The sequence below is a fragment of the Erpetoichthys calabaricus genome, chromosome 1 (assembly GCF_900747795.2).
Source record: "Erpetoichthys calabaricus chromosome 1, fErpCal1.3, whole genome shotgun sequence".
Taxonomy (NCBI): Eukaryota; Metazoa; Chordata; class Cladistia; order Polypteriformes; family Polypteridae; genus Erpetoichthys; species Erpetoichthys calabaricus.
In genome coordinates, this window is record NC_041394.2 from 223,987,784 (window position 1) to 224,011,307 (window position 23,524).

Sequence of the window (23,524 nt, forward strand, 5' to 3'; positions counted from 1 at the left end):
TACAATTTTCACTTGTTTACTTCATTCACTCAATTATTTCTTCTCATGTTTTTCATCAGTTCATGCTTGCATTTTGTTTTTTATTTTTGCTTCGCCAGAGCCATTGGCAAACATTAAAGTGTTAAAGTGAATCAATTATTACATTTTTATTTAAATTGTATTTAAATTATTACAAACAGCAATGATGTTTACAAGATACCCATATAGGTGACACATACAATGAAGTGAATGTTTTTAGTTTTGGAGTTGTTTTCTGTAGTGCTTGAAGTTGAAGAAAGTAACTGCCTGAACTATGTTTTGAAGGCTTCTAAAAGGATGTGGGGTCACCTGTTAAAGTTTTTCAACCATGTATCTGCCTTGAGCATTTTGGCATTCCCTAGAATCATCTTGTGTAATTTTAGTTATTTTTAACACTTTTATTTTTGCTTTCGAGAAGTTTTATTGTTAGTTTTATTCATAGTTATTCCTCACCAGACCTGCCATTTTGTGCATGTGTCAAAAATGTCCCATTACAAAATGTGACACTGCACTAGGTTCAGTATTCTGTCTTTGGATCTGGTTACTATAAAAATTGAATTTCAGATAGATTAGATAGAAAACGACGGTTCCATTATTTTCTGACTTCAGATTTTGTGTTTTGATACAGATGTTTAGCTTTTTTGGTATTCTGAACCCTGTTAATCTCTAAATAAAGTTCTTTATATCCCAGTCTGATAACTAAATGCGTCCTTGTGGACTCACTATTTTCCGTCTTGTCTATCACAGTATCTTTTAATTTAGAAGACCACATTGAAAGTACAATCTGACTTAACATACTGTGTTTCATGTAAAACACTACTAAAGGAAATATGTGGCTTTATTTTTATAATTGCTACAGCTCTTTGCAAGGATGAATGAGACTCAAATATGAAATACCAGTAAACCCCTGATTCTCTAAAAAATCGCAAATGCAAGAATGGCAATCAGTTTCTATTCCCTCCGATCTGTGGAGGAATGAAAAGTGATGGAGGGTGGGAGCGTCTTGGTAAAGTTTTCATTTAATTAAATAAACATATTTGTACTAAAGCGGTTTCTTGCGGTGACTCATCTGGTTCTGGTGTTTCAGAAGCGCGTTGTAGGCACCTTCGTTTATTGTTTTTATCCATGCAGTCTCGCTTTTGGCAGCGGTGGTAGTGTATACGACTTGCCTGTTGCCTCTGGCATCTGTGCATATATACTGCACAACCTGGCGTGCACGCTTTACCTCAGGTTTAGTTTACAGATCGTAGCCATGCGGGCTCGTTTTTGTATTACTAATCGTTGAGCTCTTTCTTTTTGGAGCTGTGACTCCTTTGCCTCTGCTGTTTCAGAAGCGCGTTGTGGGCGCCTTCGTTCATTGTGTTTATCCATACGGGCTCGTTTTTGTATTTCCGTTAGTTGAGCTCTTTCATTGTGGAGCCGTGACTTCTTTGCTTCTGGTGTTTCTGAAGCGCGTTGTAGGAGCCTCCGTTTATTGTTTTTATCCATGCGGTGTCGTCTTTGTTGTTCTGTGGCTGTGTCGTTAGGTAGAAGTCGTTTACTGTTAGGAATCATAATTCAACTTACTTTTAATACTGAATTACCGTTATGTGATTCAAATATGCCACACTGACTGCTGGCACAGTGGATTAGAGCAAGTTTAGTTTACAGGTTGTGTTGTTTTGGGAGCCACCTACTGACTCTGGGAAGCCGCTAGGCTTGACTCTGAGGCACTGTGCGCATGCGCCTCGGTGCGTCCTGCGTCCATGCATATAATTATACAACTGTCGTTTAGTAATATAGATAAGTCAGTAGTAATGTGTGTAAGGCTAAACTTGAGAGATATGACAGCTCCAACATTAAGAATTTTATAGAAAAGAGTGGAGAATGAATGCTAAACGGTAGCAGCCTTAAATGTGCTGTAAAGCCTGCCATTTTATAAGGAATATTAAATTATGCCATCTTTGCTCTACTACTTTGGATGTATTCAGGGTGCTGTATAGATGTTTGTATGCTTAAATTGTGGCTCCAAAAATGTTCATCTTATAATGCCTTTAGTATGAACCTTTTCAGGGTACTGTCCGTCCATCCTTTCATATATTTTCAAACCTGCTTAATCCAGTTCAAAATTGCAGGGACTCAGGCCAATCCTGGCAGTTTTAGGTGCAAGACAAGAAACCAATCCTATTTGTAGTGCCAGTTCAATTGTAGAGTCACTTATACAGGGCCCATCTGGAGATGCCAATTAACCGAACTTGCACATATCCAGAGAAAAATCCATGAGGACATGGGGATAACATGCAAAATCCACCGTTTCTAGGCATATATTTCAGAATTTTTCTAATTTGTCAGCATCTTGTTTTAAGCGGAGCAGACCAGTAATTTATTGCAGAAAAATACTGTAGTTTTCAAACAGAAGGTATCTGATGGCAAACAAACTGAGGCACTACTGCTGTTAAAAGAGCATGTTGCCATTTGAAACATGTGGCCTCTGGCTAAAAACTATACAGTCTGAAGTAATTGATCAGCATTTTAAAAAGCTAAACAATTTCTCTGGTTAAGTAACATAGTTTATAATAAAGTCCGAAGAGCCAACTCACCTTCTCAAGGGGCTTCCATGTAAGACGATAACCAATAATAACACTAAATTGCAGCTGTGGAGAACTGCTTCTTTTTATCGATCTTACGGTTTGTTTTCAATTCGCTGCAGAAGCACACAGGTCAAGAAGCTGACGGAGATGATGACCATCAAAGTGGCTGCCATAATGTGCAATGCAGTACTTCTTTCAACATAAGCTTCACTTGGCTAGTTAATACAAAAGATGTGTAAAATAATGTATAAGGGGAACCTGTCCTAAGAATTTTTTCTTCTCTTCTACCAGCATCAATAAATGACATAAACATTATACTGTAGTTACTGTTTTTTCAGCACAGAAAAAACATTAGAATGTCACCTTAGTTCGAGAAGTGTTTGCTGGATATACAATAGGATGACTCTAATTCATTGATAACCTCCACCTTATTATGACCCAAAATATGATTTTTTTGCCATGAAGGTGAAGTACCTTAAATTATTGTCACTTATTGTACTATTAGAAATATACTCTGATGGTATAAAGAACAGGGTGGACATTGAATTACTAAAGGATATAGAAAAATACATTTGTATTGAAACAGGCATTGTTTACGATGTTGAAGCAGATTTTTACTGAAAGGTGGAACACTTTTTTGTCTGAGTCAGTATTGTGTGTACCTTATCTTTGAATGATAATAAAAACAAAAGTATGTGGAATATTGAAAATAATTCTTATTTCACATCATTCTATATTTATCTTTAGAATATATTCATAGCAAGATTATTTATTTTTCATTTTTTTATGACTTCAACATGAGAAGCAATGAAAACCTATACCAGAGCATTTTTATTAAAACATACTTCTACTATTTGTTCACAATATTCTTAAAATTCTAGATAAATTTATATGTCTACTGCTTAAGTGGTTTATTATTCTGAATTCCCACTGTCTGTGATTCTGAAGAGTTGGCTACTGCTCTGTAACTACTGTAACTGTTCCAGTCAATCTAAGCTCTAGGTCAGTGTTTTTCAAACTCATTTCTTGGAACTCCATGTGGTTGTAGGTTTTTGTTCCAGCCAGTTTCACGATCTGTGAGTCACTTTACCTCTAACGGATAATGGATGAATAGGTGATCTCATTTAATTAGCTGGCCTTTTTTAATCTATTACTCTGTGTTCAGTAAAGCACAGCAGTTTGATTTTACATGTGTAAAACATTTACAAATATTTATTACTATAGCTTTAACTCTATTTTATTGTTCTCCTAAGAATGTTCCTTTTTTTCTGTGTAGTTTGATTTCATAATAGTATCCTAATAATAATTAACAACAGGTAGAGTAAACGCCCGAGCATGTGACACTGAATGCTGGAAGGCTACAACTACTTCAGCATCGGAACCACCGATGTGCTCATTAGGAAATCATGGATTAAATAACAAGAACACGAGGAAAAACAGAATTGATATATATATAAAATGGCATCATCAGAAGTTCCAACTAAAATTGGCTACAATAAAAACCCACAGTTGAGTATCTAGGCTAGATCTCTGTAACCCTGATTATAAAATATGTATGGGCATACAAAAGAATTAAGGAGTAGATGAAAAAGTAGTAATTATTTACTGCCTTTTCTCATTTTTAAAGTATCCAATGTTATCATACTTCTAGAAGGTTTTATCAAATATCAGGACAAAATTAATATTTGACAGACATCTATCAATTTTTCCCTGAAATTATTACAAGACTAAGAATATCCAGGAAGCTATCCCAGAAGCATTACTTCCAGGAACCAGAATTAGATGTGATGGTGTTACAGGGCACACTAACTTTCAGTGATCCAAATAACCTAAGTCACAAATAACCTAAGATGCACATCACAGAAATGCAGAAGGAAGCCAAAGCATCCTGGTAAAACTGATAGAGATACAGATCGAGATGTAGACAGAAAGCACAAATTATACACTGTGACTGGGTCATTATTTAAAACCTGAACTCTAGAACTATCGTGGCCTTTTTTTTTACTTGATCAGACAACAAGAACTACTGGAATAAATGTGAAGAAAGGATAAGAAGAAAATGTTATTCATGCACATTGCTAAAAATATTATTTTCTCTTCTTCTTGTTCTGTTATAAATGCCTAGTGTTTGCTTGATTTGTATATCAGAAAACAAGGAATTTGAATGCATAAATACTGTATAATGTGGGGTCATTAGTAGCATGTTCCTAATAGTTACTTTAAAAGGGAACTTTCAAAGTGAAAAAAGATAGAAATCAGAGATAAGATTGAGTGAGTCTGGCTTGACTGAAGGTAGTCCCACATCTGGCATAAAATACCCAGTTAAGGGTCTTATATCGTAGAACAAATGTAAATCGACTATATTGGCTAGGGTACAAAGCAATTCGGGCAGGCTGAGAAATATCACAAGTGGAGCAGTTGTATATTTATAGGCTAATTTAGATTTTATTATAAATGCATCTACCACCCTTGAATGGACTGTCTAAATGTCTAAGGCATATAATATAAAATTATTAACCTAATTCTTCACCTAAAACACACAACAATTCAGTACTTAAAGCACTGACTATGCAACTTCTAGTGTTAGAATTCTGAATTATGAAGGCATACTGTATGTACATTTGGAAAACAGCAACTGAGTAGAATCAATCACTTTAAGTTTGTTTTGCAATGATCTTTGTTAACAAAATGGGGTCATGTCTTCAGGGAATGCATGATAAACTGATCACCAGCTTTACAGTTGTAAGATGGAGGCTTAAAATAGCATCAAAATGTATCTCAACTTAAGATGTGAAAATAGTCATTAATGATAACAATTCCTTTGGTTTTATGCCTTTCTGCTCCTTTTCACAATTAAAGGCATATACACTGAAAAACTACTGAGTGATACGTATTTCTAATTAAACAATACATTTATTGATCACACTCAAATATAATATTCTTTCTTGGCAAATCAGATCTGAGCCAGGCCGGAAGAAATGCACAACAGAAGCTAGTTTTCTAGACTAAACAACTGTCTATTTCAAGTAACACTCATTTACATTTGATACAATTTTAGAATTATCAAATGACCCAACAGAATATGGTTGGATTATTGGAGCTAACCAAGTGCTGCCAAGGGGAGAAGAGTGCAAAAGGCCCACGATTCTGTTGCATCAAAAGACCATGAATCCAGGTGAACACTTCACTGTCTGCAAGCAAGATACACAACGTACAAAGGAAAAAAAAAAGACTTGGTTTTAGGCATATGAGTGTACTAAATTTCTTGCAGACACTATGTTATGCATCTGTGTCATATACCAGTTAAGATTTGTTCAATTCATGAGAAAGGTAACAGCAAACACTGAACGCTGAAAACAGTGCAGAGCACTGCCTAGTTAAAATTTTAATATAGTTAAACTGACACTAAGGAACACTATCACATATTTATTTAAAGGACTACTTTAAAATACGTTCTCCAGTATGCAAAGTTGGAACTAATATTTCCACCCAAATAACAAATAACAATAACAAATGCATGTAACAAGTTAAATACTGTATAGTCACCTGTTGGAACTTTAATAGCAGTTACTCAGAATCATAAGACTTTCATTCAACACTGCCTCTACAAAAGGTAAAAGCTGTTTAAGTGTGTCCTCAGATGGACTGCTGTCTCTTCCAGGGTAGGTTCTCATCTCATGGCAGTCCTGAATAGGATAAGCACGTTAGAAAATGGATGCATGGATTTTATGGTGTTTCAATGACAGATATTGACTACTCTATGTAATGGACATTAAAATAAATATTTTACATAACAGAGTATAATTGAGCCTAAGAGCAATCACCATGAAGTCCAATGTCTTATTTCACTCAATGAAAATAATGTATTAGGTAAGAATGTTTGACTATGCATTCTATTATCGCTGTTGTCTTTACTTAAAGTATTACAAAACAGGAGTAAAAAGCTATAAATAAAAGAACAAATTAACATTTCAGCCATTTTAAACTTTATCCTTTAAACAGAATGGCACACACTATGCTTTCAAGAGTAAATTTACAGTCATACTGTTTTACCTTTTTATTCCTTGTCTACATCTGAATCATCCTGCATAACACTTGAAACATTTTAAAAGCATTCCCTGGTACAATGTACGAGTTACAGCAATAAAAAAGTCTGTTTTGATATTTCAGCAGCAAGCTAAAAAAATAAAAGCAAAAAAGGATAGAGAATTAATCTTGGTTAAGTGGAAAACTGTAATAATGTAAATGAAAATCAGTAATGATTTAATACTGATTGGTATCTGGCAGTGCTGTGTTTGTTGGATTTGCTTTGTCTATATTGTACTGGGCATATTCGATACTGCATTGTAATCCTGTTTGCCATTTGTAATGGCTTGTGACAACACATACTGTTAAAAGAGCCTTATAAAATAAAGATTGATTTACGATACAAAAAGAAGGCTTGGAAAATTGCAATTAAACTCTAAAGATAAATGTTCCCCTATAAGTACACATATTAATGCAAAATACTAACTGATATTATGGGACTTCTGGAATTTAAATCAGGGCATATATTTTGATGAATGAATAAATAAGCAAACATTGCTTTATCCCATAAGCAGTGAAAGAGAAAGGTCTGTCTGAAAACAATTAAAGCCTACAATAGTATACTGAAACAAAAAAGGAAAAGTCAGGCTACAAAAAATTGTTAACACTATTTAACTGTTTCTGTTATGCCACAGAAGTAAACAGAAAAAATACTTGAAAAAGAATTATGATTTCATGGTTTATGACATGTTACACTGTGGTGAGTTCTCATCAATAATTTCTCACATTGTTACTAGGGCAGGGAAACGATTAAAAAATAACTAATTAATCACATCAATGTATGTAGTTAAACGCGATTAATTCCATCTAACTTTAAAACAAGAAATCATAAAATAAGTACTTAAATCATAAAGTAAACACACACTGAATCACAAAAATAATGTAGTATTAACAGAAAGGGAATTAAAAAATAACAGCATAGACTAAACTTAAACAATGAAACAAAACCTGAACTTTTAACAATATACTACTTGAACAAGTACAACCTGAATTTGAATGCCTTCCTAAAAGGAATGATGAAAAGAAGGCAATAAGAAAACAAGGCCAATGTATTAGGAGCCCCTACAAAAATAACAACAAAAAAATCTAATGTTAATTCTGAAATTAGCATAGTATATAAAACACAGACGTGTTAAAGTAAGACTTAACGAAAAGACTGTAGATTTTGAATGCAGTGCTAAAAACTGATTTAATTGAAAGTATAAGCATTGCCTAAATGGGCATACATTAAATCTTCTGTTAAAACTCTGCAACTCAATCCTCAATTATTCATCATCATCAACATTTTGATAATTCTACATGACACAAGTGTTTTTCTATGAGAGGTATTTTCTGCAAAAAAGGACATAAAAATTTTAATTATAAAATGAAAATGCAATCTCTCTTTTGCAAATTCGTTTTCAAAGTCTGTGTGTAAAAATACTGCAAAAAATAAAATTAAAATGAAATACCACCATTTGCAATTTCATTTTCAGCCTGAACTGCAATGAAGATGCAAAAATAAAAAGTAAAAAGCATTTCCACATCGCATTTTCATTTTCAAGTTCTCAACATGCAAATAGCATGGGTCAATGGGTGGGGCTTTGTATCTAATTTTCCCACAATTCTTTGTCCTTCATAGCTGTAGAGCCACTTTGATTGATAGAGCAGAAAATCTATCCGACGCTACACTATAAAGGCACCTTCAGAGAATTAATTTGCTTATGTACATAGAAAGCATTTCCACTCTATTAACACTAGAATTACCAGAGCCTACGAAAAAACTTGTATATCCGGCCCACCTTAAATCGCTTCTTAAATCCGTTCACACCTCTCCGCCAGCATCCTTTGTCCTCTAAATGTGCTGATAAAAGACAAGCTGCCAGCAGCCGGCTATTCCATCCCCCCACCGACTTAGAACGTGAGCGAAGTTTTCCCAGCTCACTCCTGGATTGATTATGTGGGAGTGAAGTGGAATTTTACAGTGGAAATAAGAGATCATTATTCTAAAGTAATCTATGTAAACACATTGTTAAAACGGAAACTTTTTCATATTTTAGTAATAAATGTTACAAAATGTAGTAGGCATAAACTATAGAATATATAAAGCCCGAGTTCCAAAGATCAAATAAACACTTTCACAAAAGCTTCAAGAATGATTCAACAGCTTCTGTGGCGAAGCGCGCTAAGATTTGCCTCTTAGCGCAGAGCAGCTTTTCCTTGCCTCACAGACCTGAGTTCGATTCCCCGCTGGGGATGAAGTGTTGCTTTTTTTTTTTCTTTTCTTTTAAACCTCAAACGGACATAAAATTTATACATTGGTATGCACTGTCAGTTACTGAGATCGTTATATTTTCATGTGGGATGCTCCTTTTCAAATATTTTTTTAACAATTGAGACTGCAATTAACAGGAACAACTGTCCTTATAACTTATTTTTAAGATCCATAACACACAGACAGACAGAGCACTGCGTAATAGAGAGACAGACAGGCAGAGAAGTCACTAGATATATAAATAAACAACAGTAACTCAGTAACTGACAGTGCATACCAATGTATAAATTTTATGTCCGTTTGAGGTTTAAAAGAAAAGAAAAAAAAAAGCAACACTTCATCCCCAGCGGGGAATCGAACTCAGGTCTGTGAGGCAAGGAAAAGCTGCTCTGTGCTAAGAGGCAAATCTTAGCACGCTTCACCACAGAAGCTGTTGAATCATTCTTGAAGCTTTTGTGAAAGTGTTTATTTGATCTTTGGAACTCGGGCTTTATATATTCTATAGTTTATGCCTACTACATTTTGTAACATTTATTACTAAAATATGAAAAAGTTTCTGTTTTAACAATGTGTTTACACAGATTACTTTAGAATAATGATCTCTTATTTCCACTGTAAAACTCCACTTCACTCCCACATAATCAATCAAGGCGTGAGCTGGGAAAACTTCGCTCACGTTCTAAGTCGGTGGGGGGATGGAATAGCCGGCTGCTGGCAGCTTGTCTTTTATCAGCACATTTAGAAGACAAAGGATGCTGGCGGAGAGGTGTGAACGGATTTAAGAAGCGATTTAAGGTGGGCCGGATATACAAGTTTTTTCGTAGGCTCTGGTAATTCTAGTGTTAATGTGCTGCTCTACAGTCCACAGAAAGTGTGTCGCATTGTGCAAGCATGTAGCATGCTGAATAATGTGGCAGGCAATTGTGGCTTGCTTGAACCTAAAGAGATGCGGTATGACAAACCTGACCCTGGCCCACCAAAAGATCGGCCAAATTGGACAGCATTACAACTTTATTTGAATGTAATTAGCAGAATGTAAAAACAGGTATTCAGATGCAGCATTTATTTTTTAACCAATTCATTTAATTTGTGGTTATTATTACATAGTACAGTCCTTATATTCCTTAGTTCATTGGACAGCATCCACTATTGCATTTTGTGACTCCAGAACAGCATTCATCAGCACACAGCCAGATGGTTGCCAAGTATTTTTTGAGGCAGAGGTGTGTGCGAAACCAGCGTCCAAAGATGTACTGGGCACAGCAGCACCAAAATTTGCCTTGAGTCATGTACTCGGCTTGGGGGTCAGCTTTGTAATATTGTCTGAAACAGAATAAACAGACGGTGGTCTGCGATTCACATTTTCACTGTGACTTTGATATCTGACCACAAATTTTTTATTTCGGACACTGTGCGACTTTATGAACTTGAACTTTTGAGTGTCTCCGCCACACTTTGAAACTCAATTAGTTTCCTTTTGTTGCTTATGCCACCACTTAAGCCAACAAATAGTATGTTTTTCCTTGCATCCATTTTGCATTCGCTGAAATTCTTCTTTTTTCCACGTGCTTTTGCCATTGTCTTAAGAAAACACTGAAATGAAAGGACTATTTATATTTATTTGCACATTCAAATATGCAAAATTCTGTGAGGAGTTGGGGTGGGGCTGTAGGCGCATGCATGTACATTAAATTTCATGTTGATTGGGATTTATAAAGGGGAAGTGCATGGAACCTGGTATACGCACAGTTTTATGCATCTGGATTTTTTTGTGCGTATGCACATTTCCAGTTTTGTTTGTAAAACATGCTTTAGTGTGAATTCTATGCAGTGCATTATATTGTTAATATATGAACTTGTGGGGCATTTTAAATATTGCTTGCTATTACTTTTGCACTTTGAAAACAAAGCTCCATTTGGTCCAACATAGGCTGAAGCCAGCCATTGGTGTTGTCACTCAGGCTGCCTTGGAGTTTACTTTATCTGGGCAGACTGGTTAGGATTCTGGTGAGCTTTATGACTCAGTTTTTTAGACTTCATATCATTGCCATTTTTGTTTGCTGCATAATAATAAAAAGCAGCCACTTCAATAGGACCAGAGGGATTACCTGTTTAGTAAGGCCCAGGGAACAAACATGTTTTTATTTTACTTTTGTTTTTCTTTAATGGTGTCTTGTTTCCAGCATGTTTATCCCTCACTCCCATTATTTTTCCAATATAAATTTCATTTTGAAATTTTGACCTCCCAGGCTTTATTTTGGCTATATTTGTGTACTTTCAATAAGGTACATTAATCTTTGAAAGACTGATTTTTTTGCCTTCAACATATCATTTCAAATCTGCTTGAATCTGAGTTTTCCTTTTTTCATTATACATAGAATATGTCATTTCACTTGTTATTATGTACAGTACCGCACTCTAAATATCATGAAAGAATCAATATTTGAAGATAATTTTATTTCACTTTCTGACATTTCTAAAATTGAACCTGCATATATGCTGCTCAAAAATATAATAAAATAAAAAAAGACTTGATATTTCACAAATTCAGTAATTGTGCTTAATGCATATTTATATTTATTTTGTGAGATATACCTTAAAGTCATATACTAAATAAAATGAATATTATATTCATACACATTGAATTGTAAACTAAATATCATATATTTCTTGACTAGCAATGACATTTTTTGAAAATGTACACTTAATTTCTATATTTTGTCACATTATTATATAGTATTTTAATTACTGGTATGACACTGGAAGCTAAATAAATAAATATTAACAAAGCAACACAATAAAGAATAACAAAGAAATAAGCAATTCACAAACATGTTTATACTGTTAAAATTCACAGGGTAGTCAATATGTGGATTACAATCTCACCAAACTCAGCTGAATTACAAAAAATAAAATAAAAAAGGAGTCTAAGACCAGGTAACATAGAATTCTAAATAGAATTCATACTGATCAGCAAGTATAATACAACAATCTTAAATTTACAATGTCAACATAAATTGCAGTAAAACTTTTTTAAATGTACTTTGGCAATATTAATTTCAGTAAAACCAAAATAAGCACATTAAAAGCAGCCCCTTACAGCAATGTGTCAAGTTGAAATTAAGATAATGAAACATACTCAAAAATGTTTAATCCAAAGAACACATTCCTCTATTGAATTTTCAATTGCTTAGAAACAAATGAATATTTTTTTTTACTAAGATGTCTTAGCGACTGAAAGTGGTGATGAGCTTTTGGTACCTTCCTTCACTAACATGAAGCCATCTTCTTCTATAATTTAAAATACAGCTTCACTGCCACTGACAAACACCATCCTTTTTCAGTATCACAGTCTATTTAACTTCCTACAGGACGGTAATGAAACGAGATATGTTATATGGGTTGGAGACAGTGGCACTGGCCAGAAAGCAGGAGACAGAGCTGGAGGTAGAAGAGTTAAAGATGCTAAGATTTGGACTGGGTGTCACGAGGATGGATAGATTTAGAAATGAGTACATTAGAGGGTCAGCTCAAGTTGGACAGTTGGGAGACAAAGTAATGAGGCGAGACTGCGTTGGTTTGGACATGTGCAGAGGAGAGATGCTGGGTATATTGGGAGAAGGATGCTAAGGATAGAGCTGCCAGGGAAGAGGAAAAGAGGAAGGCCTACGAGAAGGTTTATGGATGTGGTGAGAGAGGACATGCAGGTGATGGGTGTAACAGAGCAAGATGCAGAGGACAGAAAGATATGGAAGAAGATGATCCACTGTGGCAACCCCTAACGGGAGCAGCCGACATAAGGAGAAGAATTCTCTTTTAATTCATCTACTTAACACATTTAATTCATATAATATATTGCAAAAATAATTTAGGACAAATCTGTCAGTGTTTCTTTTCAGAGACCACTTGCAGCATGCTATTTACAGTGTATTACAACAGGTTATAATATAACATCATAAGTTTTAAACTAAGAATCTAACTAATAGTAAATAAATGCATGAAGTATGTTTATAAAAACTTTAACTCCTAGCTACTTGAACTCAGAGGGCCACCATGGGTGCAAGTTTTTGTTTTGACCAATGCTTGACATTAATTGGATATCTCTCTTTATTAAAAATGCCATTATTCGCCAGGTCCAGCTTTTATTGTGTCAAGACAGAAATGCACAGGAATTATATAACTAAGCTATATTAATTCTTTTTTATGAATTATTTTGTTTTAATTATTTAAAAATGTCTTGTATTTTGATTGTTAATGATTACAGAAGAAAATATTTTGTACAGTGTTAATAAAAAGAAGTTTTAAATTGGGGGAATAAAAACAGTAATGCAACACTCATAATCAAGAATAAAGATTGATATTATGGCCATCTTGTAAGGTGAGGCAACATGCACAGGCAAATGTTTGAAGAACATGTAGAAGGTAATTGTAGAAGAGAAACACAAAGTTTTGAATGGCTGGTGGACATCAAGAAATGGACTGGTATTAATAAATAAGAAGCACCTGTGAAGAAATGTTAAAACTGTCAGCACTGGAGAACAGCCAACCTTCTTATAAGAAGATAACACTTCATGAAGATAATGATAAATGATCAAAAAACCTGAAATGATAGTAGTTGTCCCTGTCATTTGCACCCATGTCTGCTCTTTGTTAACTGACACTATTAAAAATATATGGCTTCTAATTAAAATGCTGATGCAGCTAACTCGTCTTTTTCTACTCTCATTTTGTAGTTAGAAACACAACTCAATGTGATATGTATTCCAATAAAACAAGTTTATTTTGCATGCTCTTTTTATTTTACTTTTTTCTAAATTGTATCAAAATAACAACACTAAATAAAAAAGCAAGGGACCTACTTCAAAAGGATGTAAACCAATGACATAATTAGCATGTGAATGCTTAAATAACAATGACATTTCAAGGTGAATAACAGCAAAATCTTTTAATTCCTATGAAACATTGATGTTATTGTCACTTTGTAAAAAGTTGATAAAGATGTAACGTACTAAATAAGAATATGCTTATTTCATATAGAAGTTACAATTAAAACAGGTCTTAGATGGAAAAAAAAACTACCTACACCTTTCCATGGACTGAATGGAATACCTTGGCTCTAAATCAAAGATATTAGGTTGGCTCCAGATCCTTACCAACATTCAAGCCATACTGTATGGATACTGTGCCCTGTGGCATTTTGTGCAGAATGTGTGTATGTTCTTCCCATGTCTCTGTAAATTTTCTTCAAATTACTCCAGTTTTCGTCTCACTTCCCCATAGATAGTGAGGTAGAGTGGTGATTCTAGATTGGCCACATGTGAATGTGTGCATGTGCTGCTTCTGAAATGGATCAACAACCCATGCATTGATGGTTCCAGACCTATGCCATATTGGTCCCATTTTAAAAGAATGCATGCCTTTGGAAAAAGAAAAACAAAGAAAAACTACAGATGACATTGAAATTGTGAGGCAACAGTCCTAACTACTGTGCTACCCAAATATAGTACCTTTCTAATAATTTTTGACTGTAGTAGAAAGCTGCATTCAGTATTTAGATATGTATTGTTAGTATTTTGGGATATATGAACACAATTATAATTTCTTCTGTGAATGTATTTGTTAATTTAATAAATTAATGCTGGGCACATTAAAGACCTTCCATAAGGCAATAACAATTTTTGTAAGCAGTGCCACTTAGCAATAAAATATTAATAATGCAAGAACATTTGGCACAGTCATTTTTGTCCAGTATTTTAGCTAATTGCAGACCTGGTGTCCAGTGGGGGCCTGTCACACAGCTAATACTCTACAATGAATGTTCAGATTCAAGACATTAAATCCATGTACCAGATGTTGAGGTGTATCTAAAGTCCTTGCTGCTGCATTACTGTTACTACACATTCCATGTCAATCATCATTTTAACACAATGATAGTTACATTAACAGATGTTGCCAGGGGTCTCAATGGAACTGCAAGTACATTAGAATGGATTTACAATGAATCACTCCCACATACTAAGTAATTAAGTTATACTTTGTAAGATAATTACATCAGAATTGATTGCAATAAAGCTGAAATTTTATCACACACATTAACTAAATCTGCAAAAGCTAATCATTAATACAGCTACATGTAATAATACAACCAGATATTTACCTCACATTCACTTCGCAAATACCTCTAGTAAGAAAATAAGACATAAACAGTCACTATCTTTTAAAGTTAAAGAAAGTCATTCAATATATATATAAACATAAAACATAAATAAATTCAAACATTATAAGGTAATTGACCAGACCATCTACTCCAAACATATATAATATCCATATATTGTACAGACATGCACAATATGCACAAATGTTACCTTCACATTGCAAATACGATTTTACATTTGGCTTGTACAAAATAGAATTCTCACATCATACTCTCCCTAGATTTACTTGGTACTGATGCAGGTCCATTAACCTGCTTGTCCTCCATCTAAAAAGCATTTGCACAATTTTATGATATAGTGTCTTTTCCTCATTTTCTTTTGCAATTCATTATGATATGGGGATCTCATAGCCAGTTTTTTATCCTAGTTTACAGAATATATTATGTCGTACAATATTCCAATAACAGCTTTTAAATGTATATCACTTTAACACCATTTTCTCATGATAGTTCTGTATTCAGCTTTCAAACATTTACACACATGGATCCTTTTGGGAAAAGTATGAGATAAGTTGGAGTGGTGGCTCTGAGGGTAGGGGTCTGCACTGGCAATCGGAAGGTTACCGGTTCGAATCCCGTTAAATGCCAATAGGGACTTTGCTCTGTTAGGTCCTTAACCTGAAATTGTTGAGTGCTTTGATAGTGAGAAAAGCACTATATAAATGCAAAGAATTATTATAATTACAAAGCAATAAAATTGGAAAATGCAAAGAACACATCTGGCCAAGTATAAAGCCAGGTATGAACATGCTAAAAATCATAAATGAAAATCAACAGTAAACATGAATGTCAAAACTACTGTACAGTCTCATTTATAGCCTCCAGAATAAAAGATACTAAAGATTCACAGTTTATTTAGTGCCATGGGGATCAATTCATGGCCACAAAAGGACATGGTAGACAAAAAAGAGCACGGTTGTCGACAGGGAAACATGGAGTAACACCACTATAATGTTAGATCTCTTACATTAGGTAAAGGAAGAATTTACAAGAACAAAAGTGGACTGTGTAAATGACTACACACAAGTGTCATACACTCTAATCGTTATGATGTAGTTTGAGTGACTGGAGCTGGCACACATTAAACTGAATACTCCAGATAGTCGTGATCATCACTAGTTTGCATATTGTCACAACCACTCCACAGAGGATGCAGTATCAATTACACTTTGTACCATCCTAACATACAGTATGGTTAAAAAAAACGCTGACCACCAAACTCCACAACTCCCACAACTTAGGACATAGTACTACCCTCTGCAACTTAATTTTGGACTTCCTAAATATGAAAACCTCAATATATGGGGATTTTTTTGCCAAATCAATGTGCGGGCGGATGATCCACTGTGGCGACCCCTGGTGGGAGCAGCCACATGAACAAGAATAAGAAGAAGCAGCATCACATCCTCCAACCTGAACTCTAACATAGACACTCCACAGGGCAGTGTGCTGTGCCTACGTCTGTATTCCTTTCTTACCTCTGATTGGGTTCTAATACACAGTTCCAACTCCATCATTAAATTTGCTGATGACACCACCATCACAGGGCAGACCACTAACAATGCTGAGAGGGTTTACAGAGAAGAGGGATACTAGCTAGTTCAGTTTTGCCAGGACAATAATCTCACCCATACTGTCAGCAAAACCAAGCAACTGGTTAATAACTCCAAAAGGCAGGAGGCAGGGCGCACTTCTGTCTGTATCGCAGGGGATGTTGTTGAAAGAATGAGCAATTTCTATCATTGACAAACTAAAATGGGCAGAAAACCTCCTGTCAAGAAGGTTCACAAGTGCATTTACTTCCTCAGATGTCTGGGCATAGCTTGAATGTCTCAATCTGTTCTCACACACTTCTACAGGAACACAGTGGAATCCATCTTAACCAGATGCATCACATTCTGGCACAGAATCTGCTTGGTTCAAGATTGTAAAGCACTGCAAAGGGTGGTGAAGATGGCACAAAATATTACTGGCACCCAGCTTCTTTTCTGTTCAAGACCTATACAACACTCACTGCCTTAGAAAGATAATATATTAATTAAAGGCCTCAGCCATCCTGCACAGTTGTTTTCCCCTCTCCACCTTTCTGGCAAATTCTACAGGACCACTGGAACTCCTTAAGGGCTAGTTTCCACCCACTGGTTGTAAGTTTACTGAAGGCAAGTGTATACTGTAAGCAGTATATTGTATACTTGTGTCTGTGTGTATACAGTATACAGATCTGCCCCCTGCTCGCTTCGCTTGCCATCCCCTAGGTGGGCGCTATGCGCCAGCCACTTCCCGTCTCTGCCGCTCACGTATGTGGATTTCACAATCACCAAACAACAAATTTTTTAATTCTTGCGGATACGCCTCTTCATTGGGAAGCAACACTACTTTTCCCTAATGGCAACATGAATTAGACAATCTACAAGTCTCCGACTTCAAGTTTTAAGCCGAACAATATCTACATACTTCTGTCATATCACCTATGTCTTATCGCTGTTCCATTATTTCACTGAGTAATAGTTTCCATTTGTTAACACAAATGCGATCTTTACTATCAGTTTTTTGAGACTTTCGAATTTTAGTACTTTCATAATCTCTAACCTGCTCTGCATGTGTATTGCGCCAACATTTTTGAACCTCTTTATGACGTTCTACTTTGTCTTCTATACTTTGGGTCTTTTATTTTCGACTCTGCTTGGAGCTTAGCGTGCAGGAACTGTGTCTGTCACAGGGGAGTCTTGATTACAAGTCAGTAAATCTTACCGCTAAGCCAATGAAGCTGTTGTCTATTCCTTGAATCTTTTGTGAAAGTGTTTACTTGATCTTTGGACTTCAGGCTTCATACATTATATAGTTTATGCCTACATTTTGTCATTTACTACTAAAATATGAAAAAGTTTCTGTTTTAAAAATGTGTTTACATAGATTACTGTAGAAACGGAACACACATGAAATGTGTGTGTTCCAAATAATGATCTATTATTTCCACTCTAAAACTCCAGTTCTTCACTCACTCCCAGATAATGAAACAAGGCATGAGCTGGGAAAACTTAGTGAACGTTCTGCGGTGGTGGGGGATGGAATAGCCGACTGCTTGCTGCTCGTGTTAACTGGCACATTTAGAAGACAAAAGAGAGGTGAGAATGGTTTTAAGGTGGGCTGGATCTACGAGTTTTTTCGTAGACTCTGGTAATTCTAGTGTTAAGTTTGCATATGCTGGGTTTATGTCCAAATGTCTGTTAATGGCGTTTTCATTGTTAGCCAAGATTCAGTCAGCTCTCTGCCACTTTTATTACTAGCCTTAAATCTTACTTGTACATTGTCCCAGTTAAATGTATGTCTGAATGGCTGATTCTTGTATGTCTAATCATTATCCTCTGATGATGGCTCCTAGCAGGACCTGCAAGCTCAGGAATAAAAACTATTTTATAATACGTGATTCATTCTCTCCCTTTGTGGATCTCCAACTACAAATGGGGAACCTGCCCAGCCGGGATGCCTGGAAGGACCGAGAGACGGACAATACCTCCCGTGGGCCACGAGAGGGCAGCCGCCCTGGCTGCATGGGGTCACAGGATCAGAGCTTAGAAGCTCAACCCTGTTGGGGCCCATGACCACTGCCAGGGGGCGCCTGGAGGATAATGCAGTCCTGGACTGCAGCACTTCCGCCACAACCGGAAGTGCTACAGGAAAAGATTCCAGGCACACCCGGAGTGGTTCCGGGTGCTCATGCGACACTTCTGTCACACACCAGGAAGTGCCGTCATTAGATAATCAGAGAGCACTTGGAGCACATCCGGAGCAGTACAAAAGGGGCCGCCTCACTCCATTAGACAAGCCGAAGTTGGGAGGAAGAGGACGGAACTTGCGTGTGGAGGAGTGAGGGCGGCAGAAAGAGAAGAGAAAAGAAGAGACTGTGTTTGGCTGGTTGGAGCATTGTGTGGTGTTGTTAAGAAGGAGAACATTAAAAGTGTGTGTTTTGGACATCTGGTGTTGTGTCTGTGTACGGGGGGCTGTCTTACCACAGTATATATATGTTGGCGACACGGTGGAGCAGTGGGTAGACGCTGCTGCCTCGCAGTTGGGAGTCCTGGGGACCTGGGTTTGCTTCCCAGGTCCTCCCTGCGTGGAGTTTGCATGTTCTCCCCGTGTCTGCGTGAGTTTCCTCCGGGCGCTCCGGTTTCCTCCCACAGTCCAAAGACATGCAGGTTAGGTGGATTGGCAATTCTAAATTGGCCCTAGTGTGTGCTTGGTGTGTTGTTGTGTTTGTGTGTGTCCTGCGGTGGGTTGATACCCTGCCTGGGATTGGTTCCTGCCTTGTGCCCTGTGTTGGCTGGGATTGGCTCCAGCAGACCCCCGTGACCCTGTGTTCGGATTCAGCGGGTTGAAAAATGGATGGATGGATGGATATATATATATATATATATAATCACACACATGAGCATGGGAGGCAGCTAAAGGGCTTGAAGGAATAGTAATTCCGAGCCAGACCAGTATGTGGCAGAGTGCACTAACTCTTTTTCTCGCTTTTCTGCAGACTGTTCACGGGAAATTGTGCCTGGCCCCTTTGACGTCACTTCTGGGCCTGAGCCTACTGATCGAGACCCTTCCAGTTCCGGCCCCTTTGAGGTCACTTCCTATACTGGCCTTTAAAAGCCGCCACCTTTCCCCTATCCCTTCAGTTCTGTTTTGGACTCCGATTTGTGCACATTAGTGCTATCACTTTATACAATTTTGCAGTTTGTAACAATATATACTCATGGTATATACAGTATGTACTGTATATATGTATCTGTTTATATGTTTCATTCTATGTATATATGTTTTTTGTGTGTGTTTGTATGGGTGTCTTTTTGTTAGCATTATATTACTGTCACTATTCTGAAGTAAGAATTTCATAGCACTTGTGTACACATGACAATAAACGAACCGGAAAGATCACTTTGACTAGTATTAATTGCTGATCATAGCACCAGAAAATCATAATACACTTGCATGCCGGGATGACTGGCAAAGGTTCACACAGTCTAGATCTGCTAATAGACAACACTGTGTAAATCCACATTGTGACACACTAGCGAGGCAAGTGCACAGAACGAGATGAAACTGTACTAAACATAAAGCTAGTTTTGGGGGTAGCTAATTAAACAAAATACTGCAGAAAGGATTAAACAGCTAGAAAATTCAGAAATAATATTTAATCAAATATACTATTGTCAAAATAAGATTATGGCATAGAACCAACAGAATACACACTTTAGCAACCATTAAAATTCTGTTTATAGAGAGAGAAATGAATATAAATAAATACATGCACTGAAGCTACCAACACTGACATAATTACCCCCATCAGGGATAAGGCAATAGGCATTATACTACATACAGTGGTGTGAAAAACTATTTGCCCCCTTCCTGATTTCTTATTCTTTTGCATGTTTGTCACACAAAATGTTTCTGATCATCAAACACATTTAACCATTAGTCAAATATAACACAAGTAAACACAAAATGCAGTTTGTAAATGGTGGTTTTTATTATTTAGGGAGAAAAAAAAATCCAAACCTACATGGCCCTGTGTGAAAAAGTAATTGCCCCCTGAACCTAATAACTGGTTGGGCCACCCTTAGCAGCAATAACTGCAATCAAGCGTTTGCGATAACTTGCAATGAGTCTTTTACAGCGCTCTGGAGGAATTTTGGCCCACTCATCTTTGCAAAATTGTTATTATTCAGCTTTATTTGAGGGTTTTCTAGCATGAACCGCCTTTTTAAGGTCATGCCATAGCATCTCAATTGGATTCAGGTCAGGACTTTGACTAGGCCACTCCAAAGTCTTCATTTTGTTTTTCTTCAGCCATTCAGAGGTGGATTTGCTGGTTTGTTTTGGGTCATTGTCCTGTTGCAGCACCCAAGATCGCTTCAGCTTGAGTTGACGAACAGATGGCCGGACATTCTCCTTCAGGATTTTTTGGTAGACAGTAGAATTCATGGTTCCATCTATCACAGCAAGCCTTCCAGGTCCTGAAGCAGCAAAACAACCCCAGACCATCACACTACCACCACCATATTTTACTGTTGGTATGATGTTCTTTTCTGAAATGCTGTGTTCCTTTTAAGCCAGATGTAACGGGACATTTGCCTTCCAAAAAGTTCAACTTTTGTCTCATCAGTCCACAAGGTATTTTCCCAAAAGTCTTGGCAATCATTGAGATGTTTCTTAGCAAAATTGAGACGAGCCCTAATGTTCTTTTTGCTTAACAGTGGTTTGCGTCTTGGAAATCTGCCATGCAGGCCGTTTTTGCCCAGTCTCTTTCTTATGGTGGAGTCGTGAACACTGACCTTAATTGAGGCAAGTGAGGCCTGCAGTTCTTTAGACGTTGTCCTGGGATCTTTTGTGACCTCTCGGATGGGTCGTCTCTGCGCTCTTGGGGTAATTTTGGTCAGCCGGCCACTCCTGGGAAGGTTCACCACTGTTCCATGTTTTTGCCATTGTGGATAATGGCTCTCACTGTGGTTCGCTGGAGTCCCAAAGCTTTAGAAATGGCTTTATAACCTTTACCAGACTGATAGATCTCAATTACTTCTGTTCTCATTTGTTCCTGAATTTCTTTGGATCTTGGCATGATGTCTAGCTTTTGAGGTGCTTTTGGTCTACTTCTCTGTGTCAGGCAGCTCCTATTTAAGTGATTTCTTGATTGAAACAGGTGTGGCAGTAATCAGGCCTGGGGGTGGCTACGGAAATTGAACTCAGGTGTGATACACCACAGTTAGGTTATTTTTTTAACAAGGGGGCAATTACTTTTTCACACAGGGCCATGTAGGTTTGGATTTTTTTTCTCCCTAAATAATAAAAACCATCATTTAAAAACTGCATTTTGTGTTTACTTGTGTTATATTTGACTAATGGTTAAATGTGTTTGATGATCAGAAACATTTTGTGTGACAAACATGCAAAAGAATAAGAAATCAGGAAGGGGGCAAATAGTTTCTCACACCACTGTATGTACATAATTTTAGTAACACATAGCAGCTTACGTACTGCTGGTCCTGTCGAACAATTGACCGCTAGGTCAGGGTGTACCCTTTATGTCAGAGGTTAAACTAGAACCAATATTATGTGAGAAGCACACCAAATATTTCATACATGACCACACACTATAAAGGAAAAGAAAATAATTGAAATCTTCTAACCATATACTAAATGTTTAATCTATCACAGAAGTAATATTTCTTTCAAGGATGATTTATCAAATATATTTCTTGATAACTTAAAAAAATGTAACCCCCTAACCCCCCAAACACAAAACAGTCTGACTGGCCACTTCCAAGCAGGGCTACAAAATTCTTGCATGGATGCTTAACTGTTCAGTAGTGCCCTATTAATGGAAATGACAGAATGAAAACTAGACATGTGGGGGCAGACGATTCAGTCAAGTTGCCAGTGGGAAAGCAGTATAGCATTCAAACTTCAAAATGAAAGCCCTGATTTATCACTGTATAGAATTAAATACTTGCACGTAGACACACACACACACACATGCACACGCACAAACACACAAATCCACAATCATTACAATAAAATGAAAAGAAAATCTAGGGCCAGTTTATTTTCCCCACTAAAAAGAATCAAAGCAAATACTCTTAATGCTGTGTTAGAATATCCGATTTTCAAAGCAAACTATCTCCAAATATATTATAATTTATGTAGATAATAAACCACTCACAGAACTAAGTATACATACTTTTAAATCAGTAAGTACTTTATATTAATATGATATACATTTTGGATACAAATATTAAATTAAAAAAAGATGGTAAAGATAACTTTTCTCTTAAGAATATTTTTAACATAACACAAGCAGAAGCAATTTACTCAGCTTGATTTAAGCCTACTAATGTAGAAAGTTCATCACTTAAGAAGGAAGACTCTATAAATTATTAAACATGATAACTGTGGCATATGCATCTTCAGGATTTCTTTAGTGATTACTGCAAAGATTTACTTTTTAACCCTTTCTGAGGCTTACATTCAAGATGCAAAATAAAATATATGATTTAACATGACTAACTGAAAATAAAACCTGATATAAAACAATACATTTCTAATATGAAATACAACAGATTCAGAGGGAGAGAGACATTGAACTAAGAGAAATTGTGAATGAAACTGGAAGAGTGAATCATTATGAAACATTATAAAAGACACATCAGATACTTGACAGTTGAGATGATAGATACTATGTGTTACAAAACATTATCTGATACATGAGAGGTAAACTAGATGATCTACTGTAAAATGTGTCTGATCTGTGATAAATAATATCCAACACACACAAGGATCAAGTTGAATGATGAATGATAAAAAGTGTCTGATACAAGAGGCTCAGGACGAGTG

The 23,524-nt window shown here is 36.4% G+C and overlaps 1 protein-coding gene across 4 annotated transcripts in view; it reads right to left on the reverse strand.

The window, feature by feature from the left end:
* tafa5a (TAFA chemokine like family member 5a) overlaps positions 1-23,524 on the reverse strand; it is a 719,776-nt gene that overhangs the window by 192,290 nt on the left and 503,962 nt on the right. The window lies entirely within an intron of this gene.